Source organism: Rhyacophila brunnea, unplaced genomic scaffold (genome assembly GCF_057557595.1).
Source record: "Rhyacophila brunnea isolate RB1 unplaced genomic scaffold, BYU_Rbru_1.0 scaffold_19, whole genome shotgun sequence".
Lineage (NCBI taxonomy): Eukaryota > Metazoa > Arthropoda > Insecta > Trichoptera > Rhyacophilidae > Rhyacophila > Rhyacophila brunnea.
Genome location: NW_028232848.1, coordinates 29127193 through 29153323, shown reverse-complemented (window position 1 = coordinate 29153323; position 26131 = coordinate 29127193). Strand labels below are relative to the sequence as shown.

The 26131-nt window shown below is 32.2% G+C and overlaps 1 protein-coding gene and 1 long non-coding RNA gene across 2 annotated transcripts in view; both read left to right on the top strand.

Annotated features, from left to right (window-relative positions):
- LOC147072888 (furin-like) overlaps window positions 1–26131 on the top strand; it is a 580379-nt gene that overhangs the window by 466201 nt on the left and 88047 nt on the right. The window lies entirely within an intron of this gene.
- On the top strand, window positions 9850–11512 carry LOC147072890 (uncharacterized). The gene is made up of 3 exons (XR_015070503.1): window positions 9850–9913; window positions 10306–10497; window positions 10909–11512. It is a non-coding gene; the product is annotated as an uncharacterized LOC147072890 (long non-coding RNA).

Genomic DNA, 26131 nt, shown 5'->3' with positions numbered 1-26131 from the left:
ATAATAATGACGAGTGGAGATCACTCGATAAAGATATGATCACAGAACAGAGTTCCCTGGATATGATGCTAAAATACATTGATAAATAAATGTGTTTATTTCACTACCTACTCATATAAGACTCACGGTGAGGCTATAGACATGGATCAGAAAGAAACCAGAAACTTTCCTTTGAAAGTTATCGTTCCATAGTTTGCGTATCGACAAGGCAAAGCGAAATAAATAATCCGATCGAGGTCGGGATAACGGAAAACTTCATACATATTAATGATATCTCATATCATATTGTTGGAAACTTCCACTGTTGTTTATTATTGTATTTTATCGTGAATTAGTTATCACCATATGTACTAATCTTCTTACTTTCTTTACGATGTTCGAAACTCGTCATAAAATCCGTTTAAGGTATTACAATAATTATTTTTCTATCATATGCCTGCATGAAAAGGCATGGTCTATTTTTCGTTAATCAATTAAATTACCTATCTACTTACCTTTAATCTAGCCATGGCTCCCACATCCTGAAGTGGGCCACCTACCTATCGCTTAGATTAAGGACAGTGTTATACAGTGGTCTTCCTTAAATGGTATTCCGCGGATCCCCAGGGTTTCATAAGGTAAAGGTATGTTCCGTGTTTTTTCAGCATTCTTTTGTATTTTCGTAAATAAATCCACTTGATATATTGAGTTGTCGGCATTCGGCATCATATTATCAAGCACTGATATCATCCTCTTTTTGTGTTAGCCTAGAAGCCAAGTAACATGTGACCCGTCGCCATTTTTATTAGTCAGTAAACACAATTATCATTTAATTATATTAATCATAATATCACATCAAATTACAACACTGAACTATATATTTAATGATAATATACTTAAAGTAAGCGACCTTTATTTACTATGAGAGCAAATTCGTGGTGTGTTTATGTCATTCAACTGGTCGACCCGTCACGCTTTGGCCCCCTAAGCCCAAGCTCCCAGGCTAGAGCCCTGTCAGCCCCACCTTGTGGGGCCATGATCAAGCTATATAACTAACATTATTATACATGACGTTTTAAGGACTATATTATATCCCACTGTTTCAAACCCTTCTTCCGTGGTGTATCCTGTAACGAATTCTCGATATCAAGATCGCTGGAACAATTTCAGAAGACCTAATAATCACCTCACTTCATGTCTATGTCAAGCGCCATTTATTTTAATGCAATAAATAACATGTCATAAACCGCAACGTGTTATTGCCCAAAATTATAATTAATTAATAAATAATAAAAACCATTAGTAAGTCATTCGATATAATTAGCATGTTATTTAAATGTGGTAATTAAAAAGTAAATATCTAGTCAGCTGTCAATGTGCACATTTAGGGCTCGAAACACGCCTGGCATGTGGCCATTAGATACATATTATACTACATTCACTGCTGACCAGTTAATTACCACACTTGTCTTGAGCACTTACCGAGTAGTGGTAATTAACTGGTCAGCAGTGACTGTGTTAACAATAAAATTTGTGGAGATACTGCCACCATCTAAGAATCAAGGTACAAGTACGTATTGGATTCAAAATCACAAAATATGAACCGCAACATTATCATAATGTGGTATAAATCTTTGGAAGTATAATTGTTTTGTTAGTCAATTTCAGCATGATTAGGTGTAGCATAGGTGGTTTAATAGACAACGCACATTTACCAGAATCCGATGGATCCTGTCACGAGTAGGTACCGATATTTAAAAAAAAACCATATATGTCTTTCTTGGGTATCCCAGCGCATCTATTCTATACACAAGACTTCTATCGGCAGCTATCGAGGGTAGTTTTTCATATGTTTGTATCGAAGTATTATAATTGCTACAATAAGTGCTAATACTTCGACTCTGTCTAAACAGTCAAAATTGTCTATCTCGCTCTAAAATTTATCACACCCACGAGAGGTGCTGTTAAAACATAGCACTTATTGTAACAATTGATTACAATTAACTAATTGTAATTGTTAAAATAAATGATACATACTACTTCAGTCTATAGCAGTCTTGTGTATAGAATATATGCGCGGATGAGGTAAATTGTTCAGTAAATGAATGGCACATTCTTAAACCGTATGTATTATTTATTGAATAACAAAATGAAACCACTTTAAGGAAATTTGTTAAGGGTTTCCTTTTTTAAAATTGTTAAGAGCAAAGTATGAAAGGGTTCCGTGACTAAAATTAATTGAGAAACGCTGCTCTATAGGGATGCCTCGTTTCTTTGTGATCACAGTGTAGGTACATTGCGCGTGTGAAAACTTAATGACCACAGTCACGACACTATTCCATACGAGTGGACTTTAAAGAGTTGCCGTAGGTAGGTACTTACTCTTTCTTATCTGGAGCAATTTATATTTTCGCTTGGAATGTTTTCGCTTCACAATTTTAAAGCGTATACTTACGACATGGTGACTTTTACAGCTTTTTTCTTCGCAAGTTTGGGCGACTAACGAAGATGTTAAAAACTCATCAACTAACGTACTATTCTAACTTCGTAATTGTACATATTTACTACACTAGTGACTATACTACATTCTTGAAATAAACCAGCGATCTGGCAGTAATTATATTTTGAAACGCTACTGTTCACATTGATTACCATAAATTAAATCTTGTCTTGTCTGCATTCTTCAATACAAAATATTTATTATCTTTTGATTCCTCTATTGACATGTTCAATACATTCGTACAGGAGCTCAAGCACTGATAAATAAACCTTTTTTGTTGTGTACTCAACTCCTCTTTTACAATGTTATTATGTTAATTTTATTTTACTTAAAAAAACGATAAGCTGATTTTTTGTAAGTATATATTTTACATAAAGGCAATATTTTATATTATTATACGTTTTCTATTATTTTTAGTTTTTTAGTTTATCTAAGTCATGCTTATTTATACTGAATCAGTGTATATGTTACGCCGAATGTGCGAAATTGAATATTACATGAAATGGGCAAAATTTTGCCTTATTCATGAATTAGACAAAATATCTGAAGAGTGCGTGAATTCGGCAGTAATTTTTCTGCCTAGTTCATGTATTGGACAAATTAGATAGTAGCGCTACGGTGGTATTTTTTGCAACTAAACTAAATGTATCAAATAATGCTCATGCATTGGTCAAAATGTACATAATAATATTATCTATGGTCAAAATAGATGATCGCGCTCCGGTGGTGTTTTTTGTAACTAATCAAACTAAACAAATGTGTCAAATGTCATTGATTATAATATAAAAATATACCAATCAATAACTACAATGACGTTCATATCCATTTACTATGCGCAAAAAAAATCTAGAACTATAATATGATAACGGAAGAATTTTATTGAAAAGTATTTTCGCGATTTGATTCGTGCTTGGGTATCAAACGTGCAATGGTCGATTGGATGTTTGTGATAGTTTGTTGACACTTGATAGCTAACCTCAAAATGGACATTCAGTTGAATAATTTAATTCAGAATTACAAAACCTAACCTAACCTAACCTAATAATAAGAATATTATATTATGTCCAATTATAACTAATAAAACCATCCGTATTAAATTTACTTTTTCTTCTGTCATGTTGACAGTTCAAGAATTACATACCCTGGCGAATTCATATACTCAGCAGAAAATTTACCTAATTCATGAATAAGGCAACAGGCTTGACTATTGCATGAATTAGCCAAAATTTTACCCATTTCATGTAATGGTTAATTTCGCACATTCGGTGTAACATATATACAAATATAGTCATCTAAGTCGCTTGTGCCGTTTATAAATAACATTAAAAAATATAATTCACTCAAAAGAAATCCGCTGTGATACATTCTTTAAGTACTCGTATGATAAACATCCACAAATAAGCCCACCTCTTGAATGTAGTGTAATTGATTTTTATCTAATGATATATTATTAGGGTTTTGGCGATGTATACGCCAATTGATTCTATTTCTAGAGATGAGGGCTTTTTACAAACACTTCAAATATTCATAATTTGTTTGGTTAGTAAACTTTTTAGTTAGTAAGTTAATAAACTTAACAGGTAGGTGGTGAAGTTTTAACTTCTTTATTGTATTGATTTATTATATGAGTTGAAATTAACTGTATTCGTTGTCAGTGTGTATTAACATTTTGGTGAGTGCGCATGGTGCCTGAAGATGCCGAAACGCGAAGCCCAGGTCGCAAAAAACGACCAAATGGAATAGTACAAAAATTAAATCCACTAGGACTGACTAGGATGTACTTATGTTTAATATGGCTGTAATCAGATTCCTGTGACCCAGATCTCAATAAAATTATAATATTATTTATTTATTGTTAATTTTCGCACGTCCAATCAGTCAGTTCCTATATAATATATAATATGATATCGCATTGTCACGAGATAGCGGATCCGCAATTTCGTAAAATTGCGAATTAATATTGATTTCAGAATCATTTTAAAATAATATTCCATAATGCACCGGTCAATAAATAGCGGGTTAGAATCGATTGGACAACTCACTCGATTACAAATTTCCGTTAAAGACACATCGCACCGATTTACAGTTATATTTATTATATTGCATCGATTGTATCTTGTAGTTATTTGAAACAGTAAATAAATTCTCGCCTCCTACATCATCACGAACAACTACTACCACCGTCTTTCATCTGCAATACCTATACTCCGCCGAATCAGAATATCTACAGTATACACATTGTTTTATGTGAATCTAAATTATGGTTATATTCAGTGGCGGCTCGTGGATACGATATCTGGGGGTGCTGCGTGGATTAAAAATAAAAAAAATGTTTATTTGGATTTTATTGTCGGGTCGGCAGTACCGATCAAGCTCCCAGCTGCGTGCCCCGCTCCCCGCACCCCTCCTACGCGTCAAATCATATTGAAATTCTATCAATTCCATTTCAGATGAAGGGCCATTTTCTTGAACATTTTCGAAGATACAGATGGATAGTTTTTCATTTCGTAGTCCAATAATAAAATTTGAGAGGCAAATTTATAAATGATAAAATATCCTACGCGAGCTACCGAAAATGCCGCCGCGAGCTACCGGTAGCTCGCGAGCGACCACTGATCTACCTCATCTACCTCCAAACACACATTATTACTGCATAATAATGCAGAAGAGTTTTATATAGGTATATAGCTGTTTTAATTTTCATTGATAGTGCCTTATTTTTAGTCAATGAATATTGAAAATCATCCCTTTGCGAGATTAATCCAATGATTTATTTCGTCATCAAATAATAACAAACGACTCCACAGTTTGAAAACATCACAGCCAACAATAAGGCTACCATTATCATTTGTTATTATATTGCTGAGAACTGACATATATTTTATTTTCCTAGCGTTTATTCAAAAGCACACTCTTACAGGAGCATGCACTGAGCATGCCGCCGTGACGCCAATGACGAGCCGCCACTGGCTATATTGCTAGTTAACTCGATTGAGAATGTTTTAAGTGAAGGAACACACCCAAAACCGTGGAAAATCGATTAAAACATACAGCCTAGAAGACGTTCCTTGTTATGTTCATTTGAGCGAATCGCTTTAATTATTTACGATAGGCAGTTAAACTTGGCGCCGTCTAGTTAATTATTGCCAGAACCTCATAATAGTAATTAACGGTCGTTTCCATGGCAACAGACTTTTCCGATTTGTGGTATGTACAGGAGGAGTATCTAAATGTATTATCATCCCATGTAATATATTATTTACATATCCTACGAATTGGGAAATAAGCTCATATCCGACCGACCAACGATGTTGAATCTTTTCTTATGTACGGCACATTAAATTTGTCAAGGTACACAATTGTCATACTTATGAGAGCTTTATATACACCAGTATTTTATTTGTGTTTGTGACCGACAGTACTAGCACATTGGTGCGAATCCAGTCCATACGAGTTCAGGTCTCGTCGGGCGTTGTATTTTTTTCAAAGACTTACTAGTATGTATAATATTATCTGAGGTGTTTTTAAATGTATGTTCAATCGTGTCCGGAAACTTGTAGGTACGTATGCAACTCGCCGTATCACACTTCACCGTGAAATGTTGTATCGGAAATATGTGGCCGTATATTAAAGACCGTCCAACCTCTTTGGGTCGTACAGTACTGACATAAAATTCATGTCTAAATAAAACACGGTTCTTGTCAACTTATACTTTACAGGAAGACAGCAAATTTTCAAAATAACCGATATAGTGGATTATTGTGAGGTAAGGTTAGGTTGGCAAAATTCATGAATTGAATGTTCTTATTGAATCTAATAAAATTGGAGACCGTATAGTGTACGGTCATCTCTTTTCAATAGGAAAGGTCACGACAAACTGTGCCACGGTGAAATGTTTTACGTAAAATTTACATGTAACCATTTTCAATATTAAGACTGTTTTTTTTATTCAAGATTCTCAAATCTTTAATATAATAAAAGGTTCGGTAGATATTTTTAAATATTGGTATGAAGTGATAAATATTTTATCCATGCATAACACTAGCCTGCTCCTATATAAAATATCAAGCTTTCACCCTCTTTCTCTCTACACATAATACACATAAACTTACCGATCTGTTCCGACACATATGTTGAATAGCTGTATCGTGCCAATATGTATATTGTATGTTTACCAAGCTGCACGATTCACTTCTAACTCAAAAGGAAAAAAAATAGTAAAAAAATAACGTGTCCTTTCAAATCCATCGCATACAATATACTAAAATACAAACATGCTACCACTATGGATATAACAGTTTGAGAATAACTGCTGTATAAGATATTTTAGAGTTACTTATGTTGTATATTAATTATTTGGTATTAATTACTAATTACTCTGTAAGCAGCGGATTATTATACACAATTTGTTCCTAAAGTTTGCTCTTCTGATTGATTGAAAGTAGTTGCCTACAATCCTCTTTATGGTTTATTAACTTTTATTTAAGAATGACCGCAATGTCTCTAGCGAGTAAATTGGAAACTGAAATTTTATACATTTTACTGATAATTTTTATTCTAAATAGTTAATCAATATATATCTAAAAACATTAAAAAAACAATCATAAATTAGAAATTTTTCAATTAAAGAAAAACAATTACGAATTCATCTTTTTATTACATATTATCTTATGGTTATTTTTCTCATGAAAATGTAATTTAATCAGCTTTCTCTAATGCTGTAGGAAGATTTTTACGAAATAATAAATTGTTTTTTTTCCTTTAATTAAACAACGATTTTCCTATTAAATTTAAATGTGTATTATCTAAGTACACGAAATCTTTTATATTTATATCGATTTGATAAAACGTAAAAACAAAAAATAAGCTACACACGGGAAGATGCTAAGACTCGCCAAGAGTAAGGGAGCGTTCAGACGGGACACAGGAGTGTCGCCTTTTTTTGCGCAACCGGCGTGGCTGAGATTCCGCATTTACACATAACTAAATCGGAGCATACAGACGGGGGACACTCGTGTGACGTGCCCGGTACACTTTTCCGCCGGCCGCTACATTCTCAAGCCGCCGATAATTTTTTTTTTATTACCGCAGCTAGTTTTATGTTCTAACGCGAAATTATGCGTTGACTCATTAGCTCTGGGGCGTTCATAAACATAATACAAAGGCCTCCTATATTATATACGAGCGCGACACCGGCGTGTCTAGCGGCTGCATTTAGATTCTGCCCACATGGCGCGTTTTTGCGCGCGAGTAACAAATCGTGCGTTCTCCAGGTACATGTGACCCAATTCAGCTGTCCACAAGCGCTCGCGCGTTTTGACTCTCGCGCAACGATCGCCTGCAACCGCCAGACTCTGGATAATCGCGGCGTTTACAGCCATTACAAAATGAAATACGACCGCTTGGCGCTCGAACGCGAGATTTTTAATTGCTACTCCCAAATAAATTACGTCATCTAGGTTGTAAAGTGCCGAGAATAGGTATTGGAAGTAATCGTGAAATACAAAATCTCATAGAAATCGACTAACACATTCGAGTTGTAGTGCTTTTTTATATTAATTGAGTTAGCATTTACTTGGTAGAATTCCATTTTACAAGAAATGAAAATATAATTAATATTAAATTCTACAGGTTTAAAAAAAAAGGTTTGTCGATAGCTATTTCGGTTGTAACACCATTATCAAGACTATTCAGATAGGCCGGTTGCCTGTGCTTAAATACTATACGTGTATAGATAGAGACAGAATACATTTTCTTATTCGTTCCAGCAATATAATGAATTTGTACACTTATTATTAATTGTAATATTATTAATACTTTGAAAACCCTTAGTGGGTTTTTTAAAAGGATATCAAAATTTACAAAATTCATCAAAATTAGTGTTCGAGGACTTTGATTATTTATTGACATTATTAATCAATTAAAATATTATTAGTATAATTGTCTTAATCGTGTGTTTAAATTATATTTAATAGTGGCGATGAATGCATTACCAAATTTTCATTAATTATGTGATTACTTTTGGATAATTCGCGATTATTTTCCAACTGTTCGAGTAAATTTAATTTTAGACCTTTATTACATATATGCAAACATTCTGGCGTTATATTATTACTGAGGCTATGCGAATTTGATATAAAATTACACAGGTGTCCCGTGTGAAACGGCTCTAAGTGTTTCACCTACTTTTCAATATGTAAAAATTAAATACCATAGTCAAATTTTTTTATTATGACTTATTAATTATACAGTGATTTATAATTATTGTAGTGATCACCATTTTTATGCATAAAACCGTATGGGTTCATGTAAATTCAGCATATTAATAATTAAGGTACCTAATAAAATTGTTCGTAAAAATATCCTCGCGCTTAAAAAAAACTCCGGTATAATATTATCGTAATGGCATCATATTTTATCAACGTTAAAATAATTTGTATATAAATAACATGGTATATTAATTTATGTATATTCTAGCTGTAGCACTCTAACTACCTAAATTATTATTATGATAGCCTTGTGGTTTTTCCGATAAATTTAACAAACACTGTTTCGTTTCAGCGTGTTCCACGGATTCGGTGAAATTCGATATTAGATTTTTTCAATTTGTGGTTTTTGCACTTTGAAATTTGATATTCTTATTTTTGGCCAACGCGCCATCCTAAAAAAACGTTTTTTTGTATTGAAAGACATTATTATCGAAAGCAGTATATTATCGATCGTGCTTCGATATTTCAATTGCACAACTGTACAATAATTATTGTAAGTTATCTTAAATGTATTACGGAAAAGTATTGTTTATATATTAATTTACTAAACAACGTTTATTATTAATCATAGTTTAACCATATATTATATGCCAGCGTAATTATAATTACAACCGTTATCGACTGGATATCAAAATTTTAGTATCCACTTAAGGGCACACATGCTTACCTAGAGTTTCTGTTTTTTCATTTAAAGTTGAACTATGACATTGAATACTAGGTATGATTTTTAAAGTGAAAGTGATATTATGTTACATCTCTTTTACGCATGCTAATATGATTAAAAAGTTATTCTTTCTCTTTCTGTCACATTCGAATTTGATTACCGAAGTTTAAACATTTACTATGCGTATTAGCTGACGTGCTTCGTCGTTTACAAATTATAACATAAATTTAAAAAATATATGTATTTATAATATTAAATATATTTTATAATGTACACAGATTTTTTTAACAACTATATTATATATACTTTTATTTATTTGTCGCATATTTAAAATGTTCTTGCTATATTAAAATCTTTTTTTTAGCCGGCCAAATAAATCCGTATTTTTGGCCATAGACTAATATAAAAATCTCTCTGCTGTCAAATATTATGTTTGCAAATTCAAAATTGCAAGGTACCTAAAACAATTGTGTTTTATATCAGGAATAAGAAACACTATCTGTAAGTACAATATTATGTTATTTATTACTATCGTAGTGTTCTGTGTGTTTTGCATATATTATTCAAGTGTTTATTTATTGTTTTCTTAGTCTATACATACTTTCAATGTTTCATAATTCCGACGTAATGCAATCCTTTTTTTGAGGTTAGTTACATTCATTCCAGAATTATATAAAACCTGTGATTTCATATATATTTGTTTGATATAATCTAAGGCGTTTTAGTTGTTATTAAACATGTTACCTACCTGATTACTTTATTTTAGTTATTCAATCTTTTTTGATGCTTTGTATTATCACTAATCCGTTTTAATTACCACTCTTCAAACAGTCGCCAACTATAAAAGATTAAAAACCACACTATTAACAGTTCCTATGTTATGTTTTTTGCAGATGGAGAAAATGTCTACCGAGATCTTTGCTTGTCGACGGTTTCATATGAATAAGATGGAATGAAATAAATCTTTTAATTAATAATGAAATAAATCCAACTTTCGGCGTACGATTCGAACATGGCGTGATTTATGACGTCGACCATCAAGCATATACACCCATTTTATAGATTTAATAGTACAATTACACAAGGTAAATATAAAGTGACTAATGTTTAAAAAATAAAACAATTTTATAAAAACATTTTTGCACTAAATTTATTATCGATAATGATATAAAAGTTGCTATTTTGATTCGTAATATAAAATATAATATAATTATGCATATCAGTTACTTGTATCATATTAGGTATGTCATTTGGTAGAGCTCACTCTCCAAGTCTTGTCTTTTTATCAATATCACTTTGATATTAGAAAAATTCTCTTTCCAACACCAATGAAAGGTGCATGTATCTATACACACACATTTCAAAGGCTTTAAGTTTTCTAGATGCTGTATATTACTTCTTCTCTTCGGCTATATCTGCATCTTAGTTGCAGCATATGGATACAATGCGGCGCCTCCAAGAATCTCTGTCACTCTAGTTTTTTTGCATCGTTCCAGGTCATACTAGCAGCCCGTAACTCTGCCAGATATGCTATATAGATAGTGTTTAGCGGCCATCCAGAACGCCGGAATCCGGTTGGCTTGAAGAACAGGCAAACCAGTTTGGGATTCTCTTCAGGCACCCGCAGCACGTGGCCGGGCCAGGTACAAAGTTGCGTATTCACTCTCAGCGTGATGGGAGGCTATTTGGTGCGTTCTTTTATCTCCCGTTACTTCTAAAATTACCGCACACCCAGTATCCGTCGTAAACATCTGTTCTCGAAGCTCAGTATACGGTTGCTCGGAGCCTTTGTAAGGTGCCATGACATAAAAACTAGTAAGATATTCAAAATAACTGCTAGAATGAATACATTGTTGAAAGGAAATGAAAACTGATAATTTGATATATCAATTAATTTGTCCATCTGAAGTTGTAGATAACAGTTAATAATTATATGTTATACCAGTAATTAAATGCTGACTTCAAATGAAAATTGACAATTAAATATTGAAATAATATATTACCAGTTTTGATTTTTTTAAGTACTATACTATATCCATGGTTCATATTACAATGTCATAGTAAAACTTAGAAGAATAAAATATGTCGCAAGACGAAATCAATCTTGGGGTTTTAATATAAGTTAAATAAATAGTACACAGCTAATTTGCTATTACTTTGAACACATGCCATGTCTTTACATCAATAAAAAACAGAAAAACAATTTAATAATGTATAAATATTTATATAAGACTTAACAACGGCTGACATCTACTTAGACACGATGAGTTCCATTTAATTTCCTCTTATTTTAAAATTCACCAAGATATATCCTAATAAGTAGGTAAGTATATTACATTTGTACATATAATAAGTAAATCAAGTACTTAACATAAATAATTATACTGTAAAATTAAATTACAATTGAAGCAGTATATATGGACCCCACAGAGTAATTAACAATATAATAATTTATATAATTATATCGGGTATATACTATATTGACACATTTTAATGAAGTCTATTTTTCTTGGTACCTACGTTCAATGATAAATGTTGTTTTATATTGTAACATAAACAATGGTAATATGCATTGATCTTTCTGATTTTTAAACTGTGATATCTATTTTATATATCTATTGATTTCTATGTGTATAATTGATATATTATTTATTTCAAATACAATACAATACAATTTAAAAACTAACAGTAAATAATATAGAAAGCGTCATGTTGTTCAGTTGGAATTTCTACTAGGAAATTCCATCCAATCCAAATCCAATTTTTACTAGGTGGGTAATTGTAGGTCAGCTATTTTTGGAATAAAATGAATCCCTTAAAAAACATGAAATAAGAATAGAATGATAAATATTTGTGAAAATTTACCAAATCAACATGTTTAACGTGAATATTTTCACACTAAAATGATAAATATTGTTAAGAAAATATACACAAACAGTTCATTCAGAAGTTATGACGTTTAAAAGATCCCGCGAGTTAACTCGTGCGTGGCACTGATCAGTTATGAGGTGATATCAGTTATAATCATTTATGAGGAATGGTTATAAGCCATTGGCACAACCAATTTGGTTTTTGACCTTGAGAACAAAATGTACTTTTTACACGGGACCAAACTCCACGGCTGCAGAGACGAATGCTTATACAAAATATGACACAGTGGAATCGCCAGCAAGATCTGTAGGTATCATTATTTAGATGTAAGTATACATATTATTTTGAATTTCATAAAATTACACTTGTTCTGGGTGTCTCGCAACAGTAAACTATATTAGTAAATTAGATATATCTTGATGAACTATTGATACCGTCTAAACCCCCCCTTTCGGAGGTAACACTATAAAATAGTGATGTAATAAAGACTTGTTGAAAACATATTAAGTATAATAAAATTTAGAAATTTAGCCTTTCTGGTTCTCTAATATTCATAGATCTACTGGTTCTGGGATCTACTATTTCTGGCAGTAGACAATTCATATAAAAGTGATATATCTTTTTTTCAATCCAAAATGTCTCGTCTTTTTTGATTAATTCTATTTTAACAGGAAAATTATGTCCCGTCCAAACTCCAAATAAAAAGACATCTTTCTTAGTAATATGAAGCTGCCCCTGAATCTGGAAGTACCAATCGTGATTTTTATCTATTACCATATTTCTGTCTTTATCTACTTTCCAAAATTTAATTTTTTTCTGTACAATAGCTTCATCTGCACTTATTCCAGCAGCTGAGAAAGGACATTTTATTTCAATAATTGTATCATCATCGCTGATGCCATCTGGCGTTGCACCGATAAAATCATACACATCATCGATAAACAATCCACATCTCTCAATCTTAATTCGTTCTTGTACACTAAGCTGTTGTAAAGCTATTGATTCATTTTCTTTACCATATTTTACCGCTTTCACGTTGGCTAATGATTGGCTATATAATAAACGTTTTACCAAAGGCCCAAATTTTGTATTTTCTCGCCGCTTACACACCTTTCCAAAAACAGAGGCAGTAAGAAGGTTTCGTCGCCTTTCTAGCTATTCTGCACATTCAGATTGTAATACAGTGCGTCTTTCTATATCCCTCCTCTCATAGTTTGTCAGTTTGAGTTTTTTCAAAAAAGTTTCTTTTAACAATTGATATTGATTTTTGTCCATATCAGGTTTTTGGCAACTCTCTCCATAATCTGGATTAGATAAAGGAACAGAATGTATTGGTTTTCGCCAAGATTTTCCTATTTTTTTTTTTATTTATTTTCAACCTTCTTGATTCTAAGCGATTTATGAAGGCTTTTGGGCTATTTTTATAAACTTGTTTTTGAATTGTGCAATGTAACTTATTTGTATTAAATGCGATTACCGCCGCTGCACATCGTCCCATGTACGATTGTCTTTGAGAGTAGTTAATTCTCTTGCCGCTTAAAAATTATAAATTAAAGTTTTTGAATTTAGCACCAAACGAGAATTATATATCATTAATTGAGAAAATAGACTGCATTCTTTTAATGCTGGTACATAATTTACATCAAGCATGTCCTCTGTATTTGGTTCATTTGTACAAAAATATGGTAGACAAGAAGTATGGTCTCCAAAAACATGGTGCGGTCCATTAATTAAATCTTTTTTCAAAGCGATAACCTTTTCTTCGAAAGTACTATCTTGTAGTTTTCTATACTTGATTGCACCTATGACGGCTTTCCGCAGACGTCTTTTTCTTGACGCAATGATTTTTCTTACATTCAAGGGATATCTTGTGTCTTTGGTTAATGCCTCTATTTTGCCACAATAATTTCTAATTAAATGGTTTTTACATTCAACTTTCTCGACAGTTACATTCGGATAAGGGTGACAATCAAGAATTTTTTTGTATGTACTGGAATCTCCATCAGCAATCAATTTTGAATAAATCAATCCATGTGTATTAATAGATTCTTTAAAGCCTTCTAATATTGCTGTAGATTCCATTCCAGCTGACGGACCGGTGTAATTTAAAAAGCATTTATGTTGTTGAGCAGGGATATTTTTATTTTTAGCTTTGGCGCACAAATCGCAATATTTATTTTTCACTGACATGTACAAAATCTTCCCGGTTCTTTGACCAATGATCGTGGCAGCGCCAGATGCTGCGGAATAATTGCATCTGTATGAACGTTTCGACCAACAGCCGTCTGCAACAACTGATATCATGGGAATACCAGAAGAATCGACGTCACCATTTTCGATTGCAAGTTGTCGCTCTTCTTTCGCAGCGTTTTCCATACTCTTATTTTTGGTTTCTTCAAACCACTCGTACACCTTCTGTTGACTCTTTCTGTATGTTCTTGCTGTAATCGATGGTACATCAATTGCAGAACACATTTCTTCCAGATTTGAAAATCCACTGCCGATACTGATTATACTGGATACAAATGCGTCACACAGATTCATTTTGTTTTCGTTCATTTCAGTGGTATATAATTTTAATTTTTTACCACAAAGTTTACATTGGATAAAAAATGTACTACTAAAGTTTTCCCGATTTTCCCCAAAAATTTCTAAATGTGATAAATTACAATTAAATGGAGAATCATGGTGGCTAATTAATTGAAGTTGTTGGAAAAAATATGAAAAGTCTAAAATTCTACGGCCTTCTACACGGAATTTTGGACTTGAATCTTCAATTTCATTTTCTATAATAAATTCTTCGTGTTCGTGTTCAAATGTGGGATGAAATTCTGGTTCAGGTAGTATGCTTTGAGGATTTCCATGCTCAGGCATAGTCTTCGGCAATATATCAATACTATAATACATTCAAAAATATTAGTTTAGTAGATAGTTAGATAGTTAACAGAAAACAAAATGTATAGCTGGTATTAATTATTGTACCAGATTATAATTTTTGTCACAGACACACTAATTTCGAATAAGACGTGGCACAAACATAATATAAAAAAATATAAGTACAAATGATCATTATACTTAATTGTGTGTATTAATAAGTAATACGCAAAACTTCCTTTTGCAAGATGAATAAATATTGTGAACCAAAATTTTCTGTGAAATGTGGTTTTTTCAACTATGTATGATTATGTCAAATTATAAAATAATAATTTCAAACCTTTGTGTTTTTAATGTATTAGTATTTCCATCTTTTCTCCTACGTCTTTTTTTGGAACTTCCAGCCATCGGATAGTGAGTTCGTATAATTGTGATAATATTGTTAGGTACCTATGTCAAAAACCGAGGATGAAAATTTCGCATTCCCGCTGAAATAAATGACGTTCATAGTATTGCCAGGCTAAACTTTCGAAATTAAAGTTAGTTTTTAAAAAAAAAATTACATTGGAAAATATTATGTAAGTACAGGCATCCATTATTATGTTATTTGATGAAAGTATTCTTTAAAATCATCTGTATTATTATAATCTCGCAAATTCATAATTTAGTAAAAGTTAAATTTTCTGTAATATAAATATCAGTAGGTACCTAACCTAGGTAGATTCATAATTTGGCTAAGTAAAAAATATAGATATTTTTACTTCGCGATGTGTTTGAGGTATTCTAAATTATGTAAGTATGTTTAATAACAAATGTGAAATTCGTAAAACCTCATGTGTATTATTTATTAAATAAAAATAGTAAAACTAATAGTAGATACAAATGGTGAAAAACTTCATTCAATTATTTACTAAAATATCAATCCAATAATATTTTAGTAGATATGGCAATACTGGACGACCTGATATATTTCACTGAAATAAAATAAAATCTATCACAATTTATAAAATACATACCTACTACAATCATAATTATTTTGAATGTAGAGGGAGATAGTTATAGAAAGGGACAGAAAACTGATTGCTATGTTGCAATATGAGGCAAAATAGATTGCAACAGTGTTAAAAATTATAATGTATGATTTAGTATGACATAACGTAGAATTGACGCAAATACAAATTTCTTCAGATTTTTTTTTGTTTTGTCCTCAAATGTCAAAATATGTTTTCCTTTTGAATAATTTGTCCGAATTTATGTTTGTATCACCTATTTTTGTGCTCAATTTGTAGCATTCACTTTTATAAACATATTTTTATACAATATTCGTGGATTGGCGTATTTTTTTGGTCATATGAAGTGAAAATAGCACCAGCTAAAGATTCCATACATCTAACGCCAAATTTGCAGGCGGTCTGACGTCCCATCGAGTTGGTCAAATATTTCGTGAAATGGTTGTTTTTAAAATGTATCTATTTAGTATTATAAATTTATATTTAACAAGATATTTCATCATTTATTCAATGATTAATGATAACCCTTCTGATACGTAGCTTTAGATTATTTGGAATGTCTATAATTATCGCATATTTTAATAACAAAATATCCAGTCGATTCCGTTAGATTTAGAGCCAACAGAAACTGCAAATATTATAATTATACTGAATATATTTTACTACATTATGTTTGATAACATTAAAACTATCTATAATAAACGGTTTGACATAATATTTAGTGGAAAAAACGGTTATCAACACAGTCCATTAATGTCACAACAATATGGCCTCGTTGTCCATTATTACATTTCAAGGTTCGAAAGAATATTATTTTACGTCATAAAAATACTTTATGCAGTTATCAAATGTTTAACATAAATATTTGCCGATGAATAAGCTTCATAATTATATAAATAGTTTTTCTATAAATCTTACGTAAGATTCAGGCTTAACCTCCGAAAATACCAGAAAATAGCTGACATGGAACACCTTCCCCCTTAAACAATGACGTATATTTTGGTTATATTTTTGAAGATTTTTTTATAAATTTCATATTCAAATTAGTCAAATTCATTTTTTTTAACAAACTTTGAACATTACAAATTATAAATTTAAGACGTTCACAACATGACATTTAAAAACGAAGAAACAGTGTAAAGAAGAAATAAATATATGTGGTATCACAAAAACAGTATGAAATGTAAAGTAAAAAGTACAAAATTATAAAAAAAATATATAAAGTATAAAGCACGTAAGAACACCGAATGAGCTAAGTGGACCTAATTTTAAGAATCTATAAAACAACGTCCACCTATACTCATCCTCACGTAGGTGGAATATATCAACATCCGAAGCGATTGGTTGATCACAGTTATTGCCCTTTCAATTAGCATCGCCAATGGCGGGTTAGTTCTGCTCCTCGGGAGAACAAACAACTGATGCTCCTGATTTCTAAGGTAGCTATCAGGGACACACAAGTCAATACTACCAAGAATGGCAGAGTTCGTCGTCGAGCTTTTACAACCTACCTATGATGTAACATTTATGACAAAATGTTTATTTTTCTATTTTCTGTATAGGTATCTATATTAAATTGCATAGTTTATTAAATTCTGAATGTGCTTGCGTAACTTGTGATTTAACAATATGTCTACAAGATTTACATATCTACACTAAAATGTACGTAGGGTATCCTCCACGTAACTTTGCAATTATACACAGTGACAAGATTTGTGTGTATACGCACTCCGTATCAATGTATTAGTAAATGCCAGGCGCCTGATTGGCTGATTTCATCAAATAATTCAAAAAATCTATTCCAAATTGCAAGGTTACGTGGAGGGTAGTATACTTAGTCATCACATCGGAGATATTACACACACTCGATTATGACGGGCCCATGTTATTTAGATAGCTACAGTGAATTCTTCAGAGCGTTCATTCAAGCTAGAACTAAGGGCTTGCGCAGACAGAGCGCGGTCAGGCGGTCTGCGTTCCGCGTTCGGAGTTCGGCGTTCTTTGTACTGTATGGACTTCATACTGTATGGGTACACAGCCGGTGGTCAGACCGCGCCGGTCAATTGGAACGCTAGAGTTCTGGAGTTCTATGCCCGGAATTACAAAGAACGCCGTACCTCCGCTGAGCAGTCACACAACATAGAGCGAAACCACACGGGGGAGTGAGTACGCAACAGCGGTGCTTTCTCACTTCCACTCGCAGTCGGAATATAGCGGTCTCGCATTATGCAGCGCTTGTGTCAGTACAACGTTTGTAAACAAATGGAACGCTTATTGTTGACCGCCACCTGTCTGCTGTCCCTGAACGTTAGCGGTCAATGGTCGGTTGAACGCAGAACTCCGACCGCTCTCTGTCTGCGCAAGCCCTTATTGTATTCGTTATCAGTGTGTAATTACCTTTTGGTGAGTGCACATGTTGCCTGAAGATGCCCAAATGCGAAACCCGGCTCGCAAAAAACGATTCAAATGGAATAGCACAAAACTTAAATCCATTAGAATTTATTATATTATTATTTAATACTTAGTGAGAATTGAAATATTATAATAATTTAATTGTGCCTATGTTTAAGTTCCAACGAGAAGAGAATTATTTTATGTTTATATAAAGCCTCAGGTGTGAATGAATTAAAACTACCAAGTAGTAGATAGAAACTGATAAAAATTAGTTTGTAAAATCGTAACGAACGTCTATTTATTTCATTTGACAGTGTAGCGCCCAATTGTCCTGGCGTCTAGTTCCCATTCCCAAGAAAATCTACTTAACGAAATTCTGCCTGGAAAATTATATTAATAAAGTAGCTGTTTGTTATATTTTTTTATATAAGCTCCAACAGTCATATTTATTTTATAAAATGTAGTGTCAAATAAATACGGCGTGCTTCATTTGCTTACAAGTCAACGTACATTTCCGCCTCCTTTCGCAGCGGCGTTTGATTCAAATTTCGAGAAAATTAAGTTTATTTTCTTTAGGGGTCGACTTTTTGTAGCGAGACAAACAAATAAATGCCTGATTGCGAGTACGCCTGACTCAATTGCTTTCCTCTGCCATTCTAAAAGGGTTCCTTATACTTTTTTTATATATCGACTTGCTAAGCCAAAAGGGCGTAACTAACGATTCGCAACTTTGTAAAGCGATTTGAAATAAAGAAACAATAACGAGCTGTACGCTTTGTGTTGGAACTAAACAACATAATATAGTCCATCAAATTATCCGTCTTAGATGAATGGATACTTGGGAAACCCAGAGAGAAACAAAGACTTAATCGACCGACAGTGTTGATTCGGACCTTGTATACCAAACTGAAGGGAAGCGGCTTTGGACAGACCTGAATTGAAGTAGATACTACAGAATACCAATACCCACATATAATTGTAGCTCCAGGGAGATGAATTTGAAATAAGTTTTTTTATAGTGTCGCCACATATTTTTTCGAACCACCTTACCGAAAATTATATGTAACGTCGACACAGAATAATTATTTTTTGTTTGTGACGCTAAAGATGCCATTCTAAAATCGTAGTCCAGTGCGTAAGGCGTTGGCCTTTCATCAGGGGTCTCCGGGTTCGATTCCCGGTGAGGTCACTGTATATTTATGTGATTTTCTCAAAGCTTAGGTCAGGGGAGGGCAAACTGCGGCCCGCGGGCCGCATGTGGTCCGCCGGGTATTTTTTTGTGGCCCGCCATCATTAATAGTACTTCTGATTACGAATAACTTTTTTTATAATTTCTTAAAAAATATTGACAATAGATAAAAATTTGAAGAATTTGTTGTTTCGTTAATGTATTATCTCAGTACGTCTTGCGTCTCGTCTCACACTATGTACCCACTATTTTCTATGTTGAACATCGTGACACATTTAAATACTTTTAACTCTGCGTTGCAAGGAAAAAAAATATATGCCCACGATATGGTGAAGAGTTTGAATGGATTTCAATGAAAACTCAAGTTGTTCTTTCGACAAATATCGAATAACAACGTGGACCACTTTCCATCTTTGAAGTTGCTGAATATACCAGAATATAAATTTGAAGAATATGGTAAAATTATTAAAGCTCTGAATGACGATTTTTTACAAAGATTTGGTGACTTCCGAAAAATTGAGACAAGTTTAGTAACAGTACGCGATCCATTTTCAATAGATATTGATAGTGTACTGACAGAGCTACAACTTGAGATTATTGGTCTGCAGTGTGACACTGATTTAAGAGAATTGCATCGTCGTGAAGATATCTCCAAATTTTACAGTGCCCTTAATTCAGACAAATTCGACCAACTTAAAGATTATGCAAGAAAAATGTTCGTTGTTTTTGGATCAACCTATATATGTGAACAAACATTTTCGATCATGAACCTCAATAAAAATTCTTTACGATCAAATATCTCCGATGCCCATTTACAAGCAGTTTTGAAAATATCAACCACAAAATTAACACCTGAATTTGAAAAAATGTACAACACTTTCATTCTTCTCATTGATTTTTTTGTAATGTTTATTTTTCGTGATAATGTATGTGTGTCGTTTCGTGGTAATGTAAGTGTATATCTAAAAATGGTATTTTACTTGCGGCCCGCCGCTCATTTTGAATTCTTGAAATTGGCCCTCCAGCCAAAAAGTTTGCCGGCCCCTGGCTTAGGTGTTTGTGATTGTTTCACTTATAGTACTAACTTCACTACTGTCGTTGGGCATCCGTAGCGAAGGGTGAAGGTAGGCTGTTAAGATCCGCCATAAATCGTCCAGATTAAACTTTGTCACTCATACGTATTTGTTTTTATTGAACAAAGACTGCAATTTACGGATGGTGTTGGTTAGTTTTTAAGAATCAATTAAACTCTGCTCAAACCAAACCATATTGGTTTTGGGATATTTTGGGCGATATGATAAAATTGTGCATTTATCCATACTTATTTGTTTTCGTTGGATTAAGGATACATATTACACATATTGTTGGTTATCTCTTTATAATTCATTAAGCCCTACCTAAACCAAACTATAATAGATGAAAATATTATTCTATCTATAAAATATGCAAAATTATGTATGATTTAATTGCATAATTTTAGATATTTTATAGATCGACGAGTATTTTTTGACTATTATCTATTATGGCTTGGTTTCGCAGGGTTTAATTGAATTTTAAAAACTAACCGACACCATCTGTAACGTGTGGTCTCATTTCAATGAAAAGAAATACGAATGACTGATAAAGTTTAGTGTCCACTATTTATGGTGGATCTTAACAGTCTACCTCCACCCTTCGCCACTGTTGGGCATCATGGGCTGTTGTAGTGTTAAAAAGAATTCATATTTATGTATTTACATATTTATAAAATATAAACCGCACAAATAGCTCACTTTCGCCCGTTTGGTTTCCTGACCTCTATAATATTGCAGTATCTGAAATATTATTCGTGCTTCTAGAATATTTTTATTTCTGTACGAATTTCATCAAATAATAATAAATTTATCTGCAAAATTTTTCTAGCCTTTTAGTTTTTGTAACATACCCTGTCCCTACGAAATTATACCTCTGACTTAATCATTTTTGTATCATTATTAACATCGCACTATCTCGACAACAAGACATCTCTGTTTTTTGTCAATGCGATGTATTTGTGTTATGTGTTTTTGTTTCTATTTTACTCGGGCAGTCACTTGGCTTCCACTCCGGCGAGACACTGTTTTGTGCGTCAAACATAATATTATTATCAATCCAATTATAGTTATGTTTCCCTTTGACCACTAATTAAACGAGAAATAGTTGTAGGTATAGCTTCGAAACCAACCCGCATATTTTTTCTTCTTCATTTATTTTATCTATAAATAGTTAATTTCAATATCCACCCGCCCGGTATAGATAGATTCCCTGTATCAACTTAATGAACGGTCGTCACAATTTCCAATGCCTCCTGGAGAAACACCACAGTAGAGTTTGTTAAGCCAAAAGGTCGTAATAAAATTTTTGACACGTTGCAGGCTAGCAGAATGAAATATATAATACTTTTATTAATTATTAACACTCTACCATAAAAAAAGTTGTTACACGGAATAACTCTTGCTGATGGGACTTTTGGGATACTGAAAATTAAATTCTATAATTTAACTTTAGAAGTAACATTTTCGACAAAATATTCTCTATGTACTTTTGCCTTAGTAAACTCGATATTATAATGATAAACAATTAAAATAATTTTATTGATATACTTCTAAATTCTTTTCTTCTAAAAACCTTCAAACTACCAATATAAATTGACTAACCTTTACTGAAATTGCCATTACAATCTTTATTTAATGATTTGATGAATATCAGTTTAATTTAAATTCACGTAAGATACAGAAGTAACCTTCTATTGGTGATGTTAATTGGAAGAGCAATGACGTTAATCGATTTGGTTATTGGTCGATTTCTATTCCATATTCTTAGGTGAGGATCAGTTAAGTTGGAGGTTACTTTAAAATTTCTTAAGCGCCCTCTGCTCACATCGTGTAGATACATATTATTATTGTTGTACTGTTTTGTAAATTTCCTTTTTTACTATAATATAGGTATTTTATATTATTTATTTTACTTTTATTATGTTATGAAAATGAATTGAATATACGCACATTTATTCAAAGAGTTTTCTTTGTTTATCTGTATAAAGAATTACGTTTTTATATAAGTAATAGCAATGAATGTAGGTGCCACATTTAAATAAAACATAGTTGATAAAAGGTTTTTTAAGCTTATGATAAGAATCAGATAAAAAAAAGGATCAGAATATAAGCCTTTAAAAGCTTTCGTATGAAGTGAATAAACAAAAAACAATTTGAGAGGTAAATAAACGAGCGAAAGGGTTGTGTATATTTTTACCGCCTATTCTACGCGACACGTATTTCGTTTTCTCTATAAATATTGATAATATATACATATTGGAATTTTGTAAATTATGGATATCAATTTGAGAATTCTGAATTTATATGTTATATTGCAGACATTCAATATTCTAAGATTTTATGTCAAACTAAAACAATACACAAATCGTAGGTATATTATTTCTTAGAAAAAAAATTTTAGCTACTTAATTTCATCTGTGTTACAACAGACTCCTAGAAAATACATAACTTAGCGAATCTTGTTTATTAATCCTTCGTTATTGTTTCCTTTGTGATAGAGGATAATGACGACTATAAAATTCTGGATTAGCTATAAATTTTACTGTCTTCCACTCTGCTGACTGGCTTGATGCATGTGTTCTGACACACTGGTCAGAGCTTTGAAGATTGTTTTTTCTTCTTACTCGTTTTCTCGTGGATGAGGATTTGTACTATTAGTTATTCGATTTCGAGGCACGCACTTTCCCACCCATTGTCGTATGTGGGTTCACTATTTTCAGGAAGTTTTTTTAAGATATCGAAATTCGAGTTGAAAGTCTATTAAAAGTTTGGAGTTTATAAGGTGTGTTTTAATAGTTTTTGAGTTGTAGCCGAACAAATACACAGAAATATGGATACTCCAATTATATTATTAGTAAAGATGACAATTGTTTATATACCTACTGTTTTCTTTATTTTATTTATATATCTAAACTAAACGATTAAAGCGTGCATACAAGTCAGCATTATTGATGATGATATTATATTATGTTCTGCGTTGATTGTTATTAGAGATTGTAATACCGGTTTTAAATATCCAAAATACCGGTATTAAGAAAGCATGCATTTACGTTCACTAGTTGATCGATCAAAATACACAATTAATCAATTAATTACAAATAATTACAAGATAAAAAGAACTTTTTATATACCACGTTTTTAAATTTTCTGTTGAATCATAATATAAACTTGATTTTTCCGAAAAAATAACTTACCATACAAAACAGAATTAACTGAAAATAAATTCTATTCGGCTTAAAGATGGCTAAAAGTATTAAAAGAATGCATTGTAATCATGTTCTGGTGGATTCTAAACGTTTCAAATGTCTAGCTAGTCGGGAAGTTAGTTGAAAATCTTCAATCGTCCAATACAAATCTTGAACAAACAAGAAAAAAATTGTTCTGGACAAACAAGAATACGAGCTAATAGAAACGTGGTAAAATAAGGTAACAAGAAGTGGATTGATATTTCAGATGTCTTGTCAATAATAACAGACAATATTTTTGTTCTGTTTAAAAAAATATACAGACTTCTACATACTTTCATAAATATTTAATCCGATTACGAAAACTTATTCAAGGTGTTTGTAAAAATAAGTAATTGCACGATTATAATGATATTGTTATATATACATATTATTTTTAAGGATCAACAGAATATTATATAGGTTCATAGGTTTTTATAATACTGGTATTAATACCGGTATTTAATAAGAAAAACCGAAATACTGGTATTGATATTTTCATTTGGTATTGCAATCCCTAATTGTTATGTGCTGCAGGTCTGACATGGCGGGAGGCACAGGAGTTGGCGATGGACCGAGGGAAGTGGCGCCAACTTGTGCTTGCCCTATGCCCCAATGTTGGGACGTGACAGGGTGAAAGAAGAAGAAGAATTGTTATGTGATATGTTATGTTCTTCTGCAAAGTCATATATTATTGATACTTAAGGATTTTAGTATCATGTATGTAAGTATATAGGAATTATGTTAAAGTTCTTATACGAAATCAATTGTAAGTAACTGGGTGGTACCTTTCTTTTGAAATATAAAAAAAATATTGTTGACAGTCCCTTATCGCAGGTCTTTTTTCGTCTCGTAGGTAGTTTAGTAGAAAATTTATGAAAACTACAGTAAGATGTAGGTACTGTATAAAAATCTGCGAATAGAAAATGGGTGAAAATAACAAAACATTTGGACATAAAGGTTTTAGCGGAAATTAAAATTCAGTCTCTCTTCCCATAAGAGAGATTATAATCATGTATTGTAATATTTATGTAAACATGTATCCTTTCAGTCACCTTCTAGGAACACAAAACTGATGGGAAGCAAGCGGCGGGGCCAAACGTCTTACGTACACTCTACGTCTCGTTAATGCGTAGTATTCTTGAATATGCACCTATTACCTAAAGTCCTTAAGAAATATCCTTTAAGCTTATTTTAGACTTTAGAGTTAAGAGCGTGTTCAGCAGATTTTTTTCGACGTTTTTATTTTGACACTTACAACTATTTTCCTTTCGATAATTCGTCAAACCATTATTTTCTGACTGCCTTTCTTGAAAAGATGCTCGTTTTTACTATTTTTGGAGCTCGTAGAACACTTCTGCTCTCACAAGGGAAGGTTTCCAATAATGACGTCCTAAAGAATTTGAGTTTATATCCGCCCGTCAATTATTTACGAGTCTTACGACGTCGTCGTAGCCATGATAGCTTCTGCATCAGCTGTTTCTTCGTATCAGGTTTATCAGGCACCGTTAGCGAGGACTCTGAGACTAATCAATGCGCTCCCCAAAGACATCGAATTTTTCAGTGATGTCTATTTTTTATTTAATTTTTTTTCATCGTTTAAAATTATTTATATTTTTATTTTATTTTCTTGCTTCTGTCTTCTAACGGTAATATTTGCCGTGTATTTTTATTTAACATGTTTGATTAGAACCAGTTGGTTTTCAATTTATATTACATGTTCTGAACATCCTGAATTTCTATTTGTAATGTTCTTAATGAGATTTTACAAAGATTGACTGGTATATATATTAATATTCTCAATAATTATCTTTTTTTTATTCAACGAATAATGCATATGATTTAAGAATGTAACATTCTAATTATTGAACATACATAATTTTGAAAACACTTCTGAGAAAATATATTATAACCAATAGAAAAATCTTTTTGAAAAAAGTGAGATGATGGAAGTTCGACTCTTATTTTTTTCAAAAAGATTTTTTCTGTTGGTTATAATATATTTTCTTAGAAGTATTTTCAAAAAAGAGTGATATTCTTTCATTAATGTAAAGTGTAAGAGATAACTTTGTTTCCTGCCTTAC